We start from the raw sequence: 18371 nt of genomic DNA on the forward strand, positions 1-18371 counted from the left end.
TTATAACATCTTAGTGTTAAAATCATATTTGACACATTACCTGGTCCATTCATCTAGGACACAGATTTTTCTTAGCTGTCTGATTTCAGAGGTCATTTTAGTGCTTATACGTTAATAATTAAATTGTTTTTCTTTCATCAAGAAGATAAAGGACTGTGAGAAATACACATGTCAATTTTTACTTTGTTATGCTTTTAGTTCTTTAAGATCATTCACCAAAATTTTTCCTGTACTTATCAATTCCAACTTTGTCAGCAATGTTTATTGTGTTCTTAGTTGGTAGCTAATGGTGGAGATATTTGGTAAATTTCTGCTCTTTACTAACAATAAGTATCTCAGCTACCCTATGATTATGATTGTTTCTCTTGTGAAGGTTTCTGTGTAGATAGAATTTTATTAATAATTTGGTTTTAAATGTCATTTAAAATATCATATTATAGCTTATCCAGTTATATTTCCTTCATTTAATAATTTTTCCTGAAAGAATGTACCACTGGCACTTAGCAGCCATACTTGCTTTTTTGCCTTTTTTTAATGCTAAATTGATAATGAAACTGTCTTTGAAGTGAAATCATTGAGGTAAACCACAGAGAAATAATAGAAAGTAGCCTGTCATTATTGTTATATTTTATCTAGAAAGAAGGTTGGGTCATCATTAACCTGTTCAAAAATATTCCCTAAGTATTCTTTTTTATCACATTTTCACCTAGTTCTTTTCCACCAGAAAGACTCAGTACCTGCTGCATGATTAGAATAATTAAATTTTCTGTAGCATCACTTTTACAGTCTCTGTTTGTAAGGTTATTAGTCTGTAATAATGATTCTTGAGTATACTTTAAACTGTGGGTTCAGATACTGTTTCTGTCTTTCCTGTGCCATTTCAGAGCAGTAAAATGCTCAGTCTTTGATGAGGATGGACTATCTGAGTGCAGATCCTGGCATTGGTCATCTGAGTTTATAAATAAAGTTTCTTATCAATGGAGGCCTTGTAAAAGGATTGCCTTGACACAAATAATTTATGAATTATAACATTAAATGAAACATTTTCACATAGATTTTTTGCACATAGATAGTTCATGGGGACATAGAAAAAGTCTTATTTGCCTAGTCCTCAGTAATTCACTGGGTAATAGCAGAAATCCTATATTTCTGGTGACTGTGTATCTCATTATAAACATTTGCCTGTTAGAATATAGTTTTATAATGCTATTAACATTTGCCTGTTGGCAAATCTGATTTTTATATGAACTCTCCACATTTATTATTTTTGAGTGCCATTTTGGCATTTTCTGTGATATTTGCGATGAAAGTATTATTGAATTTAGTGCACTCTAGATGTGTTCTTTGTAGTTTGTTTTTGTTAATGAGTAAGGTTACTCCAAATCTGGGTATTAAAGATTTTTTATTTACATCTTTTTTGTGGCTGGATACACTTAAGTATCTGGAGTACATGCCTACATTATTTTGGGAATATTTCTTCATGAAAATAAATTCAAACTCAGTATTCATTGATTTTTCAAGAAGATGGGCAAGCTTCCTTTGTAACATACTTGCCCCCATTGTGCTTCTGGCAATACAGCAGAAATGACAACATATTTCAGGGATTAAAGAAAAAAATTGGAGTATACCAACAGTTTGTATTAAATTTTCTTTTCTTCTTAAGCCAATTTATATGCAGAATAAGGCAAAAGATCTTAAATAGCGTTTGGTAGCAGTTTGTGAAGTATCAAACATGAACCTTGATTTTAATAATATTTTTTGAACTTCAGACACAGAGAATAGATGTCATAACCAGTGAATTGTACAGGTTTTAATCTAGTTACATAAAGACAAGATGAAGATTTTGGAACAGGAAGTTTGTACAATAATTTTAACTTTTATCAAGTGGTCAGGTTCTTCTGTAGCTGCAGTAAAGTTTTTGATAATGGGCACTGAATAAAGGTCATGTAACCTGAGAAGAATAAGAGTTTATATTGCCAGATGTTAGAAAGCTGCAGTATTTTGATCTATAGGATGAGTACAATGGTTGCACCTCATTATTGCAGCCATAGTTGGTGAATGAAGTTATAGAGGTAAAGAAGCTATTAGGAACTAGTGGGGAGAAACTATAATAAGCATTTGAACATTGTTTATTCTCATGCCTTAGTATACTTTCATTAATTGCTTTGCTCTCAATTCGAGGGAAGGTAACAAGAGCTTATTATAATCAGATGAACTCAATACATAATCCTAGACAGACCTCATTTAGGAGACACCCTCTCAGTTTCCTAGTTTTGTGGGGACAGCCTTAAGCTTTTGTAATATACCCAGTTTTCACTGTTGGTCATAGCTCTTCCTAAGTAAGTATGTATATTTGTCAAACTACTTAGTCACTGGGGCTTCTCCTTAGGAATATGCAAAGGGTATTCTGTGTAAAAATTTAGGATAATTTATTGTTTCCAGTGTATTCTGGGCAAATGTACTTGAATATCTAATATGAAAGATCAGTAGGAATTAGAAATTAGGTAAGGATGTCCCAATGAAACAAAATTCTGAAATACAATACGTAGTAGTATATATGCTTTTTTTTTTCTAAGTCTGGTTGTGTAGTCAGGATAGGCTATGAAATAACAAGTTAGTTCTGAAACTCAGTAGTTTTAGGGGTGAGAAATGGTCCAAACAATGTATGCACATGTGAATAAATAAAGTTTTTAAAAAGACTTATATATTGCTCACATGGCCAAATATACTTCACTTAGCGATTTAGGATTTTAGGTTTCACTCACGTATTTCAGAGTAGCCAGTGTTTATTCTAAGAGGGGAAAAGAAAAACTAGAGAATTATGCATGATCTTCTCACTGTTGCATCCCATAAGAGACTTCTAAGTTTTGTTGATTTACTTACACAAGTAAGTGTAAAGAAACTAGGAATTGTAGTCTTCTGTATATACAAGAAGAAAATGTGACACAGAAATTGTTATTTATTAACATTGTCTGTGGCATACTTGGTTCCTTAGCTAGTAGATTTAGTGAGTTGCAATGGTTCTTTTTAGTGATGAGAATTACAGGTCTTTGTTGTAAAAGTATATGAGGAACATCAGGGATGTAGTAGAGCAGTAGTCTTAAGCCTGGCTCTTAATAACTGGTGATGTACCATCTTCTATCTGCCCATAACTGACCATATTGCATAAGTGTACCCCATTAGGAAGCTACAAACAAAGTATGGGAACTCAGAGTTGGTTATTGTTGTTGGGGCAGTTGGGTCATCTTAGTTTTGAACTTTTTTAAGTCATTAAGAATGACTTGATGTGGTTCCAGTTATTAGTGAGATTGAGTGGACATATTCTGTTTCCCTTACTCAGTAAAAGAACAAAACAATGTAAAATGCTTACATGCACAGAAACCATGAAGCAGGTATTTGTGAACTCTGAAAAGTACATAGTAGTAGGTTGATGCTGTAAGAAAAGCAGAATTAATAGTATCTTTGAGCTGGTGGTGAACTCACTATATATTTTTCCCCTTTACTCTCCCCAGAGTGAACTAAATGCTCGGGAATCATGGAATTGAGCACTGGGATGCAGTGCATGTAAGAGAGCCCCAAGAGAAGCCCTGTAGGTGTAATGTAGACTTGCCTTGTTAATTATTTTTTTGTTGTCCTATCTTCCATGCAGTCTCATCATCATGGAGGCAGAAGCACAAATGGAGCGAAAACTGTAGGAGCCAAAACTGAAGGAGGGATAATCTTCCCTTGGATCAGTGAGGATAGTGCTGCAAGTGGTTGAAACAAACACTTGTGAGTTTTTTGATCTCTCTGTCTTCCTGCTGGTAGCTGTAATATAGGTAGAATTATAGAAGTACCTGTATAGTGGGGAAACAAATGCCATAGCTTTTTGATAGAAAAAGTGATAAGAGCCCCAGGACCAGAAAGTATAAGGGAGAATCTGTGAAGGCAAGAATTGAGAAAGTAATCCTGTACATTTTTTTGTACCTTGTTTTCTGTGCTGTACATACATGGACTCTAGCTACATCTGGAGTACTAGCTAGTGATAGAAGGTAAGAAAACACACAATACAAGTTCTAGAGATTGCCAAGAAAAAATATAACTGTCAAGTTTTTTAAAACATGTTTTTTTATGTACAGATTCTTAAAGAATTGACATGCATGTGTAATTCTAGTTTTTGTAAGTATGGTTTGCAAGGTTATAAGAGTTACAAGGTTCTCAGACAAAAATATGTTTGTCTATATGACACCAAATTTAAAAATGCTTTGAAAGTGGTTTGAAAATGCTATCTGTTTATTAATTTAATAGAACATGGATATGATGTATATTTTGATAACTACAAAATGCTGATGAAAGACATAAAAAAATCTGTGTAAATGGGGAGCTTTATCAAGTTCTTGGATAGGAAGACTTGGTATATTAAAGATGATATATTGACAGAAAAATTTAATATCGTTTCAGTCAAAGTCCTTGAATATGTTCAGTGGTATGAAAAAGATGATTCTAAAATTAATATAGAAAGACAAAATATCCAGGATAGCTGCAACTATTTTGAGAAAAAATAAAGTTGTAGTAATTACTCTTCCTAGCTTTAAGACTTACTGGAAGGCCATAGTAATGAAGACATTGTGGTACTAGCATGTGTATTAATGGGTCAAATCGAGTCCAGATATAGTCCAACACATTTATGGATAAAAGGTACTTCAATGGAAAAAGAATTGTCATATGCCAGTGAATGAGGCTGTTCCTGAAACCACATACCTCACATAAAAATTAACTTGAAAATTAAACCTAAATATTAAAAAATGCAACTGTAAAACTTTTAGAGGAAACATAGGAAAAGACTTTTGTAACGTTTGCTAGGCAAAACTTTCTTGGACATGACACCAAAAGTGTGATTCATAAAAAAAAATTGCTAAGTTGGTAAAACAGTATTACAGCTTGAAAAACATGTAACAAAAAGATATGATACAGATGAGAAAAAGACAATAGCAAACATTTTATTGACAAAGGGTTTAAATCAAGAGTATGTAAAGGTGTCTCAACCTTCAACAGTAACAGAACAAACTATGCTTTATTAAAACAAAAATTTTAAATGGATAACTTAACAAAGAAAGTGTCAGAATGGCTCAAGGAAAGATGTTAAACATACATAAATATATATTTATATTTTAAATACATATTTTAAAATATATATTAAAAACATTGTCAGATAACACAGTAAACCTAGTTGAAGGACTAAAATAAAAATTATTTATGGTGGCACTTCCTAGCTTGCTTACTGGTGCCATGCAGGGAAATATCTCAGTAGAGGTCTTATAGTCAAATCTCTTGGTGAAAGAACAGAAAACCCTTCATTTTATGTCTCCGATCCCCAAACATTTCCCCTCCACTAGCTAACTCCAAAAATTAATTTGAAACTGGTTGTAACTGGTACTGAGATTCATGAACACAAATACACTTGAGTGGGAAGTTCAAGCTGGTGGAAGAAGGAAGATGTGGGTGAACACATCTGTGGATCTGCAGCCAAATTCTGGGAAGAGGAGAGAGAATAGCAGGGGTGCCAGGACACAAAGGATTAATCAGAACCCTGTCCTTTGCCCAGCCAGGGCAAACTGCTTTGGCCTGTTTGCTTTGTATCTCTCTGAGGATCGGAGAGATTGGTAGAAAGAAGCTACTGCTTAGGAATTTTCTACACCAAACCTGTACAGGCAGAGCACCTTTAGTGCTCCCACTCCTTCAACTGGGTGTTTCTCTGATCAAGGAAGGGCAGCTCCTGGGCTCACTGCATTAGTAAGTCTGCAAATGGTAAAACACTTATAGAAATTCAAGCCAGCAAGTAAGACATAATTACTCAGCTTGCAGACAACCCTTTCTGGTCTAATCTGTTTGGACTTTAGTGACAAAAATTGCAAAAGAAAAGCCTGAGGTAAGCCTAGAAGAAATCCATCATCTTCTCCTCTGTAAAGAAGAAGTATAGACTGGTGCAGGTTTTGTTTTCTTGTTTTTTTTTTCTTTCTCTATACATATTTTATTGTATTCTTTATCACTGTTAGTTTCTTTTTTACTGTGATTTTTATTAGCATATATTAACAGTGTTATGAGGTTTCATTGTGCTAATTCCATGGATGTGTATAGTGTTCTTCAAAAAAGTTCACCCCTCCATTATATTTGGTTAGAGCCCCTCCCTCCTATATCAAACAGCGTTTGTTAGTTTTCATTATTCTATCTATCTCTGTATCTCTCTATATATATTCTTTGCACCCCCATATCCTTTCCATCCATACCAGACAGTCCTTGCTTTACACTCATGTGTCATCATTATCGTCATGATCATTTTGGTTGTAGATTCCATATATGAGCAAGAACATGCACTATTGGCCATTTGAGCTGGGCTTACCTCATTCAACAGGATGATCTCCATCCATTTTCCTGTAAATGACAATTTCATTCTTCTTTTACTGGAGGCCAGGCAGTCCCAGAGTGTGAACCTAGGGCTTCTTGCTTGTTGGACAGGCACTCTACTGCCATGCCTCTGGTTCTCGTGTCCTGCACGAGCTTCTCCTATAAACTTTAACTGGGGGCAATGGGAGATGCTGAAAAGACAACAGACAGAAGACCAAATATGGATAAAGCTGGGACCAGGTAGGCTGGGCACTCAGATGGAGACACACCAGCCCCCTCCACCTCTAGTGAGTTTATTATATACAGTCACAACACGAGGTGGAGAAGCATTTCTTGAGGGAGGGGATGTGACATTGTAATCCTTGGGAACAGAAGGAACCTGTGACAGCTTCTCTCTGAATGTAAACATCTTAGGAAAAAGCAGTTGTACTGCATCTTGTCCACTTCTACAGCTGAAGCTGTGCCAACTCAAGCATGAAATTTGTTGGGCATAGCTATGCTTGTTCCCTCTGCAGTTTGGGGCTGTGCCAAACTCAAACATGCACTTATTTGATACACCTGTCAGCTCTCTACATATGGTTATTTTGGAGATAGGATTTCACTTTTTTCCCAGGTTGACCTGGACTTCAATCCTATTTTGCAGTTCCCACCATATCTGGTATGATCAACACATGCCACCATACTCATCTTTTTTTCTGTTAAGTTGAGGTCTTGCAAACTCTTTTGCCCAGGATGACCTCAAACCATGATGCTCCTAATTTCATCTTCCCAATTACCTAGGATTACAGGTGTGAACCACCAGTACCTGGCTGACTTCTTTATGGTTGAATAATACTCCATTGTGTATATATACCACACTTTTTTGTCTGTTGGTTTCTTGGTATGCACCTGAGCTTATTCCACAGTTTGCTTGTTGTGACTAGTGCTGCTATAAACATAGTTGTGCATGCATCTCTCTTGTATGTTGATGTACATTCCTGTGGATATATGCCCAAGAGTGACATATAGGGTCAAAGGTAGGTCTGTGTTTAGTTTTTCTGATGAACCTCCATACTGATTTCCATTGTGGTTCACTAGTTTCCATTACCATTAATAGTGTATAAAGGTTACTTTTTTCCTGTATCCTCACCATTATTTGTTGTTTTTTGTTTTCTTGGTGATTGCTATTCTGACTGAGGTAAGATGGGATTTCAATATATTTTTGATTTGCATTTCCTTTCTGTCTAAGAATTTTTAACATTCCTTCATGTATTTATTATCTATTTTTACTTCTGAGAACTATTCAATAGATTTGATTTGAGCTCTTTGTTCTTGATATTAATCCTTTATATGTTCATAACTGGTAAAGATTCTCTTCCATTCTGTGGCTTTTCTGTTATTCTGGTATTAGAGACCAAGTCAGAAAATAATTACCTATGCCTATATCTTCCATTGTTTTTTTCTGTCATGGTTTCAATGTTTGTCTGTGCGAGAATAATATAGAAATCTTAAATTGACTGAAACTACCATAAGAAAGGGACAAAGGTAGAATGAAGAAAATTAGAGGAGATAAGCCAGTTGGGGTTATAATACATATATACATGGAAATATCACAAGGAAACTCCCTATGAAACTACCTTTATCTCAAACAAACTAAAATGTCATGGTTTTTGTTTTACCTTTTCTCTTTTTTCTTCTATAAAATCAGAGAACAGGAAATAAGGTGCAAAAACCTGTGCATACATGTATGAAAATACAAAAATGATACCCATTGAAACTACACCAGGAATCAAGGAAGGGAGGGATGGAGGAGTATGGTAAAGGAGGTCAATTCATGGGTGATATATTTGATACATTGTAAGAACCTGTATAAATACCACAGTGTAGCCCCACCCATCCCAATAATAAAGGAAGAAAAGAAGATCTTTGATTCATTTTTAAAATATTTTTTACAGGGTGAGAGATTGTCATGTAGTTTCAGGCTTCTATGTAGATAACTAGTTTTCTCACCATCATTTGTTGAAAAGGTGATATTTTTGTGAACGTATGTTTTTGGCTCCTTTGTCAAAGCATCAGATGGCTGTAGCTATGTGGGCTTATTTTGGATCTGTTCTATTGGTCTTTATGTCTGTTTTTTTTCCAGGATTATGCTGTTTTTGTTACTATGGGTCTGTTGTATAATAAAATCGAATATTGTGAAACTTCCAACATTACTCTTTTTATTCCAGATTACATTTGCTATTCAGGGTCTTTCATGTTTCCATTTAAAGTTTAGGATTGATTTTTCTATTTCTGTGAAGAATGACATTGGAATTTGGATAAGAATTGCACTGAACCTGTAAATTGCTTTAAATCATATAGCCATTTTCTAGTATTAATTCTTCCAATCCATGAACATGGCCGTCTTTCCATCTTCTGTTTTGTATAATGTCTTTCTTCAAGGTTTTATAGTTTTGAATATAACAGTTCACCATCTCTAATTTGACTTCTTCCTTTCCTATTTAAATCCCTTTCATTTCATGCTGTTGCCTGATTACTCTAGCTAGCAATTCCATCACTATATTAAAGAAAAGTGGGGAGAATGAACACACCCCTCATCTTGTTCCTGACTTTAGAGGAAATTGTTTCAGTTTTTCCCCAGTTAATATGATATTGGATATGTTTGTCCCATGTTGCCTTAAATTCATGTGAGGTACATCATTTGATTTCTAGTTGCTTTAGGACGTTTATCATGAAAGGATGTTGAATTTCCTTAAGGCCTTTTTCTGCATCTATTGAGATGATTGTGTGATTTTTTGGGGGGGGCTTGATTCTATCTGTGTGCTATATTACATTTATTGATTTGCTGTCTTGAACCATTCTTGCATTCCTGGAATGAAACCAACTTGATGATCTTTCTAATGTATTGTTGAATTGGGTTTGGAATATTTTGTAGGGAAATTCTGCATCTATGTTCACCAAGGAAATTGGTATATTTCTTTTCTTGTTTCCTTACTGGGTTTTAGTATCATGGCAATACTTGCTTCATAGAATAAGTTTGATAGTGTTGCTATCTTTTCTGTTTTATGGAATAGATCGATAGGTGTTCTTTTTTAAAGGCTTGAATCATCAGGTTATTTATTTGAGATCTGTCTTTTTATTTCTTTATTTTTTTTATGTCGACACCCATAGCTATATTCTTTCCTCTTAGCACCATCTTTGCTGTATCCCAGAGGTTCTGGTAAATTGTGTTTTTATTTTCATGTTCTTCTAGGCTTTTTTTTTCAACCCTTATATCTTCAATGACACACTGGTCATTCAACCATGTACTATTCAGTCTCCATGTGTTTGAATATTTTCTGTAGAATATTTTGCTGTTGATACCTAGTATTACTCTGTTGTGTCCTAGTAGAATATGGGGAGTTATTTCAGTTTTCTTATATTTGTTAAGATTTGGTTTATATCCTAAAATATCTGTTTTAGAGAAAATTCTATAGGCTACTGAGAGGAATGTGTACTGTGCAGCTGCTGGAAAAATATTCTGTACTTGTCTGTTAAGTACATTTGGTCTATATATGAGTTTATTGATTATTTTGTCTTGATGACCTGTATATTGGTGAGAGTGCCTATATATTGGTATTGATGTATATATTGCAATACCTATATTTTAGTATTGACTTCTCCATTATTATTGTGTTGGAATCTATCTGTGCTTGTATGTCTGGTAGTGTTTATTTAATGAACTTGGATGTGACAACATGATGTATTATGTTAATGATTATCTCCTCTATATAGATAATTATCTCCTCTAGACTCAGTTTGAATTAAAGTCTGTTTTATCAGATATGAATATTGATACTTCTGTCTTTTTTTGAACATTTGCTTTGAAAATCTTTTTCTATCCTATCTCCCTAAGTGTATGTTTGACTTTGTCAGTGAGATGCATTTCTTGTAGGCAACATATGGGTGGTCTTGCATTTTCAATGCAACCCATGATTGTATGTATTTTGATTGGAGAATTGAGACCATTACCATTCAATGTTAATATTGAAAATTATATATTGTTTCCTCTTATTTTATTGTTTTTAAGATATTTGCTTCTTTCCTAGTCCTCATTTTCTAGTCTATGTGTCTAGTGGTGTTGATTCTTTTCTGGTTGTGTGTATTTTCCTCTTTTGTGTATATGACTTCTGTAATTGTCTTCTGTAATGCTGGTTTAGTGGCCATGAGTACTTATTAATTTAGTTTTGGCTTACTGGGCTTTGAGAAATAAAGACTTTACATATACTAAAAAAATTCATGACCACTAAGACAGTATTGCAGAAGATACTTAAAAGGAACCCTACACACAAATGAGGAAGAAACATAGTCACAATCTTGAGAGCTCAGGAATGAGTAAATTTCATGAGAGGCATGTATGAACAAATGAGAATTAGGACAGTATAAAACATGTTTAACTCAGAAAACCAACAAACTGCTAACACGAGTAAGAGAGAAAGAAAATAACAAATATTACTTAAGTTAACCGGAAAAAAAACCACTTTGTAAATGGTACAGTATACCCACACCTAGCCACAACATTAAAAAAATTGAGAGAAAAACCAAAAAACAATAAAAATCGTAGGCATCAGCAAATACCACTCAATAATAACCGTAAGTATAAATGATTGTAACCCTAATTAAAGACACAGACTAGTTGAGTGAATTAAAAATCATTTGTTTTTTTTTTCTTTTCATTTCTGAAAAACACATAACTTGCTAGCAAGGATACACACAGAGTGAAATTTAAAGAAACCAAATTAATCAAAAGAGATAAAGAAGGAAACTACATATTAATAAAGGGAACAATCTGGCAAGAGAGTATAAGAAATATCAATGTATATGCACTGAACTTTGGTTGATCAATTTCATAAAACAAACACTACTAGATATAAAGGGACAGACAGTTCCTGGTATGGTAACAGTGGGTGACTTTAGTTGCCCCACTCTCATTAGCAGATTTTCCAGACAAAAATCAAGAAACTTTGATGGTAAACTGCCTTATATTTGAAATGAACTTAATAGATGGAATATTCTGCTGCAGAGTACACATTCTTCTCAGCATGTCATGATTCTCATCTTTTTGTCCAAAATAGATTACATTTTCAGTCATGAAGTAAGTCTTCAAAGATGAAACACAACAGTGAAATAATTTTATGTATTCATAATGGAATAAAATTAGAAATGAGTAGAATATAAACTGTGTAAACACAATGAGATTTGAACAATACACTTTTGAATGTTTAGCAGGTTATTGAAAAAATCTGGGAGGAAGTTTAATAAAATTCCTCAAATCTAATGAAACTGAAAACACAAGTTACAAGGTCCTTTGGGACACGTGACAGACAGTTCCAAAAGGGATGTTTTAGCTAACGAAATCAAAGGGATCTCAAATAAATGATCTATTGATGCTCATTAAGGTCTTACAAAAGTAAGAACAAACCAAACCCCAAATTACTACACAGAAAGAAATAACAAAGGACTGGGTAGAAATTAATGAAATGAGACCAAAAGAATAATACAAAGAATCAACAGAACAAAGAGTTAGTTCTTTGAGAAGATATACAAGATTGACAAGCTATACCTATACCTAAGGAAAGAAAGAGAAGGCAAGATTAATGAGATTACAGATGGAAAAGTGGATATTACAACAGTAATACTGAAATCCAAAGCATTATTTGGGAACATTTTGAAATTTTACATTCCAATAAATTGAAAATCAAGAAGAAATGGATAATTTTTAGACATGTCTGACCTACCAGTATTGAACCAAAAAGATATAAGTAAATAAATTGCAATAAGATCAAACCATTAATAGTTTCCCCAAAAGAAAAGCCAGACAATGAATGGATTCACTGCTGAATTCTATCATCTCCTAAAAGAACTAACACCAATGCTTTTCAAACTATTCTATAAAACAGAAAGGGATGAAACACTTGCAAACTCATCCTGTAGACAGTTATTAATTACCCTGTTACTAAAACTGCATAAGAACACAACAAACATCTATAAACCATTTTCCTCAATGATCATAAATGCAGAAATCCTCCATGAAATACTTGCAAGCCAAATTCAACAACACTAAAAGAACACATTAATAAGAACATATACCACAAAACAAGTTGGTGTTACTTCAGGGATGCAAGTATAGCTCAACATGTGCAAACCAATAAACAAAATACAGCATATAAATAGCAACAAGGGTAAAAATCACAAGATTATCTCGATAGATGTAGAAAAAGCCTTTGACAAAATTCAATATCCCTTCATGATAAAAGCCCCACCAAAATTAGGAATGGAAGGATCAAATGTCAATATAATAACAATGATATGCCACACTCTATGGCTAACATTACATGGAATGGTGAAAAACTTAAAATTTTTTCCATGGGCATTCATTTACACCACTATCATTCAATACAGTGTTTGAAATCTTACATCAATAAAGCAGGAGAATGAACTAAAAGGGATACAAAACGACAGGAAGAAGTCAGTTTATCCCTACTTTCAGACTGTATAATCCTATACTTAAAATGCAGTAAGGACTGCACCATTTCTTAGATATGATAAATGCTCTCAACAGTGTAGCAGCATACAAAGTCAGTAGCTTTTCTATATACCAGTAACAAACAAGCTGAGAAGAGAATCAGAACAATGGTATTCACTATAATTTTCAGTAAAAACAAGAAACCTTAGGAATAAACCTAACCAAGAAAGTGAAAGAACTGTATACTAAAGAGTATAAAACTATGGGATAATTTACAAGTTTTCATTTCAATTGTACATGAGTGATTTCTTTTCTCTCATGAGCTTTCTGAGGGCATCTGTGGACATAAGTGACATGTCACATATTTCTCTGGGTATTTGTTAAGAAAATGTTTACCCAAAAACAGGTCTAACTAATAAGCTTATTTAAGAATAGGTATGTTCTCAAACAGTATTGCATATGTATTTAATATTCTCTTTAAAAGCTTGTTATTCAAAGGAATATTGTGATAAAGTCTTTACTATAGAAAAGTAATGGGTGTTTCTTATGTTAGATTTACTTTAAGTAGGAAATATCTGTTTTATAAAGTTCGGTGTTTAACTGTAGTATATTAAAAGTACACAGTTGTTTCTAGTTTATTGTATTAATTCAAAAAGAACACAATTTTGCTCATGCTCGCAGGTATAAGAACATCTGTCAGCAAAGTAGATACTAAAGTTAAGTATATTTATTGTTATCTTTTAGCATAACAGATTGCTAAAATGGAATATTATGTTTATAACAAACATCTAATTATTACAAAACAAACTATTTCTACTTTACATGCAGTGTTAAACTTGGCATTCTTGCTTGAACTACTTGAAAGTTCTATAGCCATGTACCAACAAATGCTGGGTGGAAAAGTCTTTTTATCACTGCCTACTGGTCATATTTTTCTGTAATTGAAGAACATTTTTGTCTTATGACTTAAACACAAGTGTAGACATGGAATTATAATAGGTGTTACAGATGTAAATAATGAAGAAATTGATAATGAAAGTAGGCGCTAAAGGAAAATGCTCATGTACCTTCATCAAGTTACCATATCACTTCTCTTATTTTTTTGCTAGTTATTCCTTTGCTGTATTTACATTAATCTTGTTTCCTAGATATCTTCTCATTTTGTTTTGCTTAAATGGATTTAGTTTTTTGCATGATTTTTCACTGACAAAATCAAAATCTTTGTTGTAACAAATATTCTTTTGTGCTCTTACATTTTAATATAGAAGCCTTTTCTTATCAATATGTAGTATCAACAGCATAAATTAAATGGGCTTAGTTCCTTTCAGTTTTGTGTCATTAAAATCCCTGTTTTTTTTGTTTGTTTTTGTTGGTACTGGGATTTGAAATCAGTTTCTTGTGGTTGCTAGGCAGGCACTCTACCACTTGAGCCATGCTCCCAGCCTGTTTATACCCTTTTTTAAATGATCTCCTTTATATTAGTTACAATTGAACATTGTTACAATGAATGCTAATTTCTTATGGTTTCAACAAGAGATTGGTGGTTTCATATGAATTCTTTTACCTATTCAAGTGAGATTTTTCGAGTAAATGATTAATTTTAGAAGAAATATTTCTTTTCCTCATTAACGCATTCTTATCAGGTCACTCTTAAATAATCTGAATATGAAATTGTTTGAGAAATGATAGAAGTAAGATATCAATTAAGAAGAATAAAAATTTTTTAACCGCAGGAAAGAAAATTGAGAAGACTTTTGGAGATACTGTTTAGTTCACATCCAGTTGTGTTATATTTGAAATAATTATAACTGTCCTTTCCTTTGAAACAAGTGCTATTCTTTCACTAAGGATTGGTGTTTGAAGAATGGTAGATGGATCATGGGTAGCATTTCTTTAGTAAGGCTTTTTGTTTCTGTAGCATCACTTAGAATTTCATTACTGTTCTTTTATTTTTTACATGAAGACATACAATTTTCCTTGTATCTAAAGTATTAGAAATGTTTTTTTTCTATTTTATTTTATTTTTATTATTGTTTTGCTGGGGGTACATTATGATAGTTACAAAAGTTCTCACAATATGAATTCACCCCCCCATCGTTCTCCTTTCTCCCCCTCCCCCATTCTTTGGATAGTTTCTAAAAGTCTCATTTATCCATTTACAAACATTTAGAAGATACATGATAAGCCATATTTTATATGAATTAGGCATCATGAAAGGCCTTTGTAGATTGCTGTGTATGGCAGGATCACTGGGCCAACAAAATTACAATATTTTCAATTTAACAATGGGCTTATTGGATGTAATCCTGTTTTGTATTTATATTCAGATGACCTAGGACCTTGTTGAGAAGATGATTTACCGCTGCACTGAAGTCTAATCTTTGCTGTGAATCAGGTGACCCTATGAGAGTGGGATGGTTTTTCTATCTTTAAGACACTACAATAATATCTTAATTTATATCACTTTTTGGTATATCTTGATATCTGGCCATAGTCATCTACCTTTATTGTTACTCTTTAAGATTGCTTTCACTATTCCTCACCTTTTGCATTTCTGTATATATCAGCTTGTCAGTTTTTACAACAAAATGTTAGCATTTTCATTTGATTGTATTGACATCTTTACTATATTAAATTTTTAAATTCATATACTTGGTATATCTATTTAGGATTACTTTTGTAATTTTCTGCATAGAAAATTAGCTATCTTTTTATTTATTCTCAAACTGTTATTTGATGTTCTTATATTTTCTATTTTCATGTAGATAGAAATATAATCAGTGTTTATATTGAACTTTTAAATATTAATCTTGCTACTTGTCTATTAATTCTATTAGTTTATAGATTTTTAAACAAATTTTCTTTTAGTTAGTAATATCTTCTGAGACTGACAGTTGTAGTTAATATTTCCTTGCTTTATTGTTTTGTTTTGGTGGTTCTGGAGTTTGAACTTCGGGGTTATACTTTGAGCCACTCTGCCAACCCTTTTCTGGGTGCTTTTTTGAAATAAGGAATCACAAACTATTTGCCCTGGCTACTTTGTAAATTTTTTTAAATCAAATTAAAGAGCTACTTCTGGTTTGCTAAGAGTTTTTTTTTGTCATAAACTTATGCTGAATTTTGCATCCTTTTTGACAGTATGATGTTTTTATTTGTTTCCTAATTTACAGGATTACATTAATTAATATCTGAATGTTAAACTCCCATTCACTCTTCAATCTACTCCTATTCCCTTCTTGCTTTCATTTTTTTTTACTTCCCTCACTATGGCTCATGTGATTGTCACCAGTGGATTTTTTAATTTTAACCTTGATTATTTCTTCATGTCCTAGTTGGCCATTTAACATTCCACTTGAACATTCTCTCCTTGAAATGATCCACTGAGTTTATGTTGGTGTTCTTTCTTTGTTCTCTTTCTACTTCCTTATTCTCTCTGTTAGTAGTTCTTCTTCCCCTTCTAACTTTTAAAGACTCTTTCTGATGCTCAAAGACAAAGATGAATGCAAAATCAAGGCCAAGATGCCAAACTTTTCTCTTCCTTTTAGGTAATCATGTACCCAATTAAGGAGTTGATGCTTTTCATCAAAAGCAGTTTAAGCACCTGTCACAGGATGACCCTGAAGACCCTCGGGTTCTGCAAGGCTTCCCAGTACCTGCCAAGGAGAGAGATATGGAACCCCTTCCCGATTGAGAAAAATGTAATGGTTCCCTGCCTAACCCTCTTGTGACTATGTGGGCGTGGTGTCCAGTACCCCCCATGGGCTGCCAAGAGCATCAAAACAATTTAAGAAAATGTCACAGCCAAGAGGAGCTCAAGTAGGACCATGATGACCAAATGTAATGTGCTAGGGAAAAGCCATTCGGAACAACTAAGTAAATCTGAATAAAGTATGAACTTATCTTTAAGTTCACTGATTAAGAAAAATGCAGCACATCAATTTAAGATGTTAATAAAGAGAAAGTAGACATAGGATCTTTGGGAGGTCTGCACAGTCTTCCTGATAATTTGCATGAATCCAACTGTTCTAAAACTGAAAGTTTATTTAAACACGAGTTTTGTGCATGAGGATTTTTAAATCAAATTGATAATGGCAGAGTTGTTCTGGAATTAATATGTTTGAGTGGCACATTCCTAACTTCTAAATTTTATTTCATTCATTCAACAGAAATTTCCAAAGTCCTTCTGTAATAAAACAGTATATTAGGTGCTGGAAAATACAATTCTGCCACTTTATTCTGAAGGTGCATTGCTTAGTATGAGGAATGGAGACATGCGTTTGGCAGCAGGTCTGGGGTCACTGACTGAACTGAACTACACATCTCTCCTCTATGACAATAAGCACACGTTTCAGTTCTTTTTCAAGTCATTGAAGTGTCAACCAAAACCTTCCATTCCTTCCAACCACTTGATTGGGTTTATCACTGTATCAATGCATTGCTTTACCAAAGAGTGTGAGGGTCGGGGGGGCATGACTCGAGTGTAGAGCTCCTTTCTAGAAAACAGATGCAGTCAGAATTGCTTCATAATCCATGGACAAGATGGAAGAAATTAGGATGTGGGAGGGAAAAGGTAAGACTCATCAAATGACATACCTAGAAAGTCAAGAAATTGCATGGGTGAGCCAGAATTCGCCATTAAATTATTTTTTCTGTAAACTGGGTTTGTCATCCATATGCCTACTGGCATGTCTTGTTAGAAAGCTAACATCACTCAAAAATGTTCATTAAAAGCATGATCAGAGCAGGAATTAAATCTGGATCTTCTCTGTACTAGCTGTCATAGCAGACCTTCTCATAGATTAATGTAACCTTGTTAAAATGCAGATTTTAATTCTGTACAGAAAGGATGGGTTGGGGTGCTCAGATTCTGGATTCCTGACAAGCTCCCAGGTGACATGAATGATGCCCTCTGTAACACATGCTGGGTGACAAAGGTTTCTAGTGGGGACCTAGGCATACATATAATACAAAGTATAAACTTGTAAATATTAGTTCCATGAATTATCACGAAATCCTGGATCCTTCCTAACCCTAGAATTGCCTTGTCCATTTTATAAATCTTTACTGTTCTTTCAAATGCTTTTGTTGTTGCCTTGTTTCTTGAATTTAATGTTGAGTTGCTCATTGCAAGTGCTATTTCTTAGCCTAGAAGAGCATTATCCTCCTTTTGTGAGACTAACATTTAGTCAATTTGTGGAGGTTCATCTAATTAAGCCATCTCCATTGTTCCCTGGGACCCACTCTGCCTGCTCCTTCCCTTGTCCCCAAGGCAAAGTTTTAACCTATAGCAAGGACAGTATTCGTCCCTTTGTCCTGCAGCAGGCAGTCCATTTATTCCCTTCATTTATTAACCTACCTCTCTGGGTCTCCTGTCACAGTCTTGGCTGAGAAAACATTTTGGCATTCCTGAGGTGGCCCAGGAAACCAGGAGACAGGAGCAGGTGCTCTGGGGACCTCACATGGGACCATGTAGCCAAGATACACAAATGGCACCTAAAATGCA

The 18371-nt window shown here is 34.0% G+C and overlaps 1 protein-coding gene across 28 annotated transcripts in view; it reads left to right on the plus strand.

The window, feature by feature from the left end:
* Positions 1-18371, plus strand: part of LOC109683296 (NBPF family member NBPF6-like protein) — a 143997-nt gene that overhangs the window by 103809 nt on the left and 21817 nt on the right. For 25 of the 28 annotated variants that reach the window (XM_074050505.1, XM_074050486.1, XM_074050492.1 and 22 more), the window contains 3 exons: positions 3650-3771; positions 15196-15263; positions 16414-16566. The gene's annotated coding sequence lies outside the window, so the exon portion shown is untranslated. Of the gene's footprint in view, positions 1-3649; positions 3772-4000; positions 4032-15195; positions 15264-16413; positions 16567-18371 lie in introns of all 28 variants that reach the window. The other 3 variants (XM_074050506.1, XM_074050504.1, XM_074050509.1) reach the window with 2 other exon arrangements.

Source organism: Castor canadensis, chromosome 12, assembly GCF_047511655.1.
Source record: "Castor canadensis chromosome 12, mCasCan1.hap1v2, whole genome shotgun sequence".
NCBI lineage: Eukaryota > Metazoa > Chordata > Mammalia > Rodentia > Castoridae > Castor > Castor canadensis.